At 45.8% G+C, this 6,090-nt stretch overlaps 1 non-coding gene across 1 annotated transcript; it reads right to left on the minus strand.

Moving 5' to 3' along the window:
• Window positions 1-5,423: 5,423 nt before the first annotated feature.
• TRNAQ-CUG lies at window positions 5,424-5,495 on the minus strand. The gene has a single exon. It is a non-coding gene; the product is annotated as a tRNA-Gln (tRNA).
• Window positions 5,496-6,090: the final 595 nt, after the last annotated feature.

Below are 6,090 nucleotides of genomic sequence, written 5' to 3' on the forward strand. Positions count from 1 at the left end.
GGTTGTGCTTGGTTTAAAGATAGGTGGTTTATCTGGTGTTGGTTTCGCTATTGCGGTTGTTTTTCGTTTGTCGTGCTTGAGAGACTCACTTTTCAGGGGATGTGTTTATATGTAGGTTTATTACGGGGTAAGGTGGTCTCAGTTGTTTTGAGTAGTTATGCAATTTTTTCTTGCAAGCTGAATAACTTGTAATGTGCTGGGTTTTTTGGTTTTCTGTTAGTGAAGAATAGGAGTTTTGTTTCCTTCAGAAATTGTTCTACTATTTGTGTTTTAGGGCTGTGCACAAATTCTGTAGCGGGGCGGGATCCTGGTGGGAGAGACGACGGTGTTCCCTGTTTTTCTGGTTGCTGCTGATCCGGGTCACAGAACCGGCGTGGAGTAGGGGGTGTGGCGATACGGGCCGACCGGGGGACTGCTTTCGCGCTTTCCTCTGATTTTTACGTGTTTAAAAAGCAAGAGCATTTTCTAGCGCGTCTATTTATTATTTTGTGTTGCTTTTGAGAAAATGGAACGGTGATTATGGTTATGTGCTGTTTTAGTTGTACAAAAGTGTGATGTTGTCTAAAGTTTTATGAATCTACCCGTAAGTGAATTGATGGGATGAGTTTTCTATGGATTATTCATGTTATATCGAATGACATGGGATGGGGGGTTTACTACTTGTGTAGGTAGGTGTAGTCGTTTAACGGTTTCGAGGAAAACTTGAACGAAGTTGTTTTTTCACAGGTTTGTATGTAAGTTTGCAGAAGACGTCTTACGGAGCGGGCACGCGAAGAGGTAGACGTCTGGATGTTGTCCCGGGTTTTTTGGTGGTTCCTGGTCCCGCAGATTAACTTTAATTGGTCTCTCGAAAGTTTGTCCAGAGCCGCCGTGGAGCATGGGTGGTGGCGTCGCCGGAAGGCCGGAAGCAAACCGATCCGAACGCTGGGGTCTATCGCACGTGTTTCTAAAACACTTCTGTCCTACAGGCGGTCTCCAGCAGCGGGGGATGTCCTTGTCCGGGTGAAAACCACGGGAAGCAAGACCGATGTCAACTTTCTGTATTCTAATTAGAAAATTTGATTTTTAGAGTGTTTAAGGAATATTCTTGGTCTTAGCACTATCGTCCCTAACTTATGCTCGTATTCCTGATCAAGGACTTTTTGAGCAAAGATCTCTGACCAGTGCAACACTAGCTCCTGTCTGCCACTGGAAAGGCCTTTGTCCCAGTCCTGGTCCCTTGTCCTTCATGGGCCAGTTCCCTCATTTTGGCAGGCCTGAATTTTGCAGTATCATAGGAAAATAGTAATATTGCATACCTCGTAGAGTTGCTGCAGAGATTAGATGAGAAAATTTAACGATACCACCTAGCATGGTGAGTGGCTTTAAGGATTTTCCGATAGGAAACGATATCCAAGATAAATTTTTCTCCCTTAAATTATGAAATATAACAAAACTGTGTAGACTTGTGCTTCAGGCCTTTGTAACATTTGAATGAACTTTGTCCTTATGAATGTAATATCCATTTACAGAATAAGTTAGTAATAAAGAATGACAAATTTAGGAATTTATAAACATGTCCTAAGAAGGACTTGTTCTTAGCAGCTTCCAACTGGAAATGACTCTACCATCCATCAAGAGGTGAATGGACATATTGTCACATATTCAGCCAATGGAATACTACTCTGCAATGAAATAAATTGCTGAAAAACACAACAGCGTGGATGAGTCTCAAAAATGTTATCCTGAGTGATAGGAAGAGTACAGATAGTGTGTGGCCATAAAGGTAAATTTCTTGGAAAGGCAAACTAACAAACCTATACACACAGAAACTAGATCATTAATGGCCTGAGACAAGTAGAGAGTGGTGGGTGGATTGACTGCAAAGGGTGCAAGAGGACAACATTTTGGAGTAATAGAAATGTCACTAAACTTGAAATGGCTGCACTGTACCATTTTCAAAAATGTGCTTTTAAAGAACTAGAACAAAACCACTTAAAATCTTGGTGCCTTTAATTTAATTTTAGCTTAAGATGGTTATTTATTTGCTTTTTTTTTTTGAGGCAGGGTCTGTCTCTGTCACCCAGGCTGGAGTATACTGGCCTGATCTTAGCTCACCTGTCTGAATCAGTCTTCTACCTCAGCCTTCAGAGCAGCTGGAATTATAGATGTGAGCCACTGAACCTGGCCTATTTTTCATGTTTTTAAATTAAAAAACCTACCTGAAAGTCAAAGGACAGATTAGACATGGAAGGGGTGTGGGGCTGGTGAGAGGAAAATGTAAAGGGGAGGACAGACCTAGTTCTGAATTGTGTTTATGTTGATGATTTTAGGGGAGCAGTTGCTGGGATAAGGAGGATGTTGGGAGGCAAGAGGACTGCCGAGGCATTTAGGATAGTTTTAGGCCTGTCATATGATTCTTCCTGTGGCATGTCTTAAAAAGACACATATAGACTTACATTTCTTTTTAAGCATTAGTACTGTATGTGTTTGCCTTTCATTAGGAGCAGAAAAAGATATACAGAAGTTCTGGAATATCTTCTGAAGCCAGGCTCCCGTAGATTCAAATTCCTGTTTTCAAATCCTACTTCCCTGGCTGAGTGGCCATGTATTTAATGTCTGTGTGTCTGTCTGCTCATATGTAAAATGAGGATGATGCTATGATATAGACCTGTTGTAATGATTAAATGAATGAATAAACTCACATAAAAACAACTGTACCTAGCACCTGATACTTTCCTTATACTCACTGAGTGTTAGCTTTTGTATTTTGGGTGCAACACCACACAAAAACAGGATGTGATGAAAACTGATTTTACTTAAAGTTGTATCAGTGATGCGGTTCAGTGACCTTTGACTTTCCAGGAAGAGTGCAGTAATCCTCTGACCAGCAGTAATCTCTTGGGCTGAGAGAGCTCAAGAAAATACATCAATCTCCAGTAGATGTGGCCCTCAAGTGTGGCTTCAGGGAATGAGTTACCGAATCAATCCTATATGGGAAGGACAGGGATTTCATTAGCTCAACTGTTCCCCTCATTTTAAGGAGGGAATAATGATTCAATTTCTTGTGTCATATCTGCCCCAACAGAATTTTTATAGTTTTGCAGAGGAAGATTTTACATGTAGGGGAGGAAGTATGTCTCCCCTCCCCACAACCTAGGTCATGGCTGATGCCCCTATTAAAAAAAAAAAAACAGATTGAACAAGAGAAAAGTGTATATATTTAAGAATCATTTTTATATGACTCAAAGCCTCCATAAGGAGATGAAAGTCTTAAGAAAGAGCTAAAACTGAGGTGTTTTGTTTTGACTAGTAGGTGTGATGAAGAGAAATATGATAACACAAAAGGGGTGTGAGCAAATGGTAATGAACTTGGAGAAATATAGTAAGGCCTATTTGTTCAGGTTCTTCTCTGTGTCCATAAGGACGCTTCTTTCCTCTTGATACAGGGAGGGCACTTAGCACATGAGGAATCTTATTACTTACTTTGCGGGAGAGAAGGGAAAGAGGGATAGTGCCTTTCCTACTTCTATTGTTTCCTCAAATTTTGTCAGCTTAGAATGTTTAAAATGTCAAGGTGTTATATTTTGGGGTAGCATGTCCTGAACTCCATCATGCATCATGATAAAAAATCTGGAATCTTGAAAGAGAGATGATGGCCAAGCACAGTGACTTGCCCCTCTAATCCCAGCATTCTGGGAGGCCTAGGTGGGTGGATTGCTTGACCTCAGGAGTAAAGACCAGCCTGGGAAAGAGTGAGACCCTGTCTCTAAAAATAGTGGGGTGTAGTTGCAGGTGCCTGTAGTCCCAGCTATTTGGGAGGCTGAAGCAAGAGGATCACTTGACCCCAAGAGTTAGAATTTGTTGTGACATATGACACCAGAGCACAGAACCCAGAGAAACAAAATGAGACCCTGAAGGAAGGAAGAAAAGGAGGGAGGGAAAGAGGGAGGGAAACAAATAGTTTGAATTCAAAATACAAGAGATGAACTTTTAAGAAATATCATATATACCAAGGAACGATTATTTATTCAGCTTTTGGCCTTCTCCTTCCTAAACAAATACTGTTGTTTCTTTATACTCCAGTTTTCCATCCTGGGCCCTGGAGATCCGCTTGCAAGGGGGAAAAATGGAGATCGTGTGTGTTTCCCTAGATGCCCTTCAACTCCAAGGGAGCCAACAAGGCGCCTGCCTCGGCTTCTACTCCCTTCAGAACCGACCCCTCGGAAACGATCCGCAAAAGGAAACTCTGCAAGAACGGGGGCCAGGCCCGCGCTCTGCGACACCTGTGTGGAACAGAGTTCTCAGGTGGGCCGGTCAAGGGCGGGAGCGGTCCCGAGTGAGCCCTTCCCTCCCTGCCTTCTCCCTTCTTCCCTCCAGTCCCTGCTCCTTCCAGTCTCGCTCCCCTCGGTGCAGTTTCTTGCGGGCCCGGCCCCTCTTTATTCGTGCTGACCAAAGTGAGCTCCCCAAGGGAGCTCTTCCAGCGCTTCGTAACCGCTCTGGGTTCCAGAATCCAACAGTCAGTGAGATGCTCCTTAGCGTCTGGAGAACGGTGTGACTTGCCGTGCAGACCCACCATGATGGTCCTCCTAAGTTTCTCCCGAGCATTCTCCCGCCGGCTCGCCACCTAAGGCGTCTTCTCCGGGGAGCGTCCCGGGTGTGACAAGGGGGCAGGCCTGCGGTGCCCCCGGAGCTGCGCGGCCCGGCTGCGCGGGGGACCCCGGGCGGGAGAGGAGGCTCAGCTTTCTGGCGGAGCTTGCAACTGACACAAACGCCGAAGAGAGACAGAAATGCCGAATAAAATCTGAATCTGAAGACCAGAATAAATTAGAATTAGCAATGAAATCCGCCTCTGGCTAAAACACAGTACTACTCCCAAATGAGGACCATAGACCCAGATCCAAGGCACAGTCACCGATGACTGAGCTAATCATATCAAAAAGTCTCATATTCGCCATTTACTACCGAGAAGACATTGGTGCAATTACCGGCTTCCGGGGTGAAAGAAGCCTCGGGGTCTGGGATTCCGGGTGGCAGCCTTGAGGGGAGCAGATGATTCCCCCCGAGGCCCGAGGGTCCCGCTGAGCAGAGGGGGGACCTACACCGGGCCAGGCGGGCTCCCCGAGGAACTGGACGTCCCAGGTTCGGTGACCCCGAAGTCAGGCTCCCCGACTCCATGGAGCAGCAATTCCTGTGTAGACCCGCCACTCCGAGAACCTGGCTTCTGGGACCCCGACTCCGGAGCGGGAGACTGGATAGTATGGGGAGTCACGACGCAAGGCGCAGAGGGACACTCGGACTTGGGGCAGCCGGTGCTCTGCAGAACTTCCTTCCCCGACCGAAACCTTCCTCTCCCTGAAACAGGACGGGTGGAGTAGGAGGAAGCGGAAACCACCCATTTAAGGAAGTAAAGAGGAAAAGAGGGGGGAGGAAAGTAAACGGAGAGGTTCCACCGAGATTTGAACTCGGATCACTGGATTCAGAGTCCAGAGTGCTCACCATTACACCATGGAACCACCCACAGCCACTTCTGGAGCGATCACCTTCCTAGGCACTAAGCCCATGGCATTCCTCATGGTACCACCAGCAGCACTTCAGGGAGGTTGCCCTGCAGAGGAGTTATCTGTCTTCCTCTCTGTGTCCTTCTCTTCTTTCATTGCCACCTCAGAAAATGAGGTACAGCCCACTCTGAGCTTAGAGCCAGGGAGGAGCACTTTCAGCCTCTGTCATAAACTGCAACCTGGGTCTCAGTTCACCAGAGTTTCCTGTCCTAAGAGAAATTTCTGCCAACCCTGGTGTTACTTCCATTTTCTTTGCCTTCGCAGTTTTCCCCTTGCTCAGGGAGGCCAGGTGATTGTCAGGGCAGGATTTGGGACTTGCTGGGTTCCTTGGCCAAGTAGCATGTATTACACTCCAAAGCCACCACCACTTCCTACAGGTCACATATAAAGGTGTGACAGCAAGCCACTTGCATCAGGAAGCAGGGGAACCTTCAGTTTCTTCTTCATGTACTCTCATGTGTTTGGTGGGTGTGGACAAGTTTTTCTTACAGTAAACATGTATTTGTTAGCTATAAAAAAGTCAATCAACCATATTTTACATTTATATCAA

This window comes from Otolemur garnettii, unplaced genomic scaffold, assembly GCF_000181295.1.
Source record: "Otolemur garnettii isolate 467f Iridium unplaced genomic scaffold, OtoGar3 scaffold00174, whole genome shotgun sequence".
NCBI classification, from domain to species: domain Eukaryota; kingdom Metazoa; phylum Chordata; class Mammalia; order Primates; family Galagidae; genus Otolemur; species Otolemur garnettii.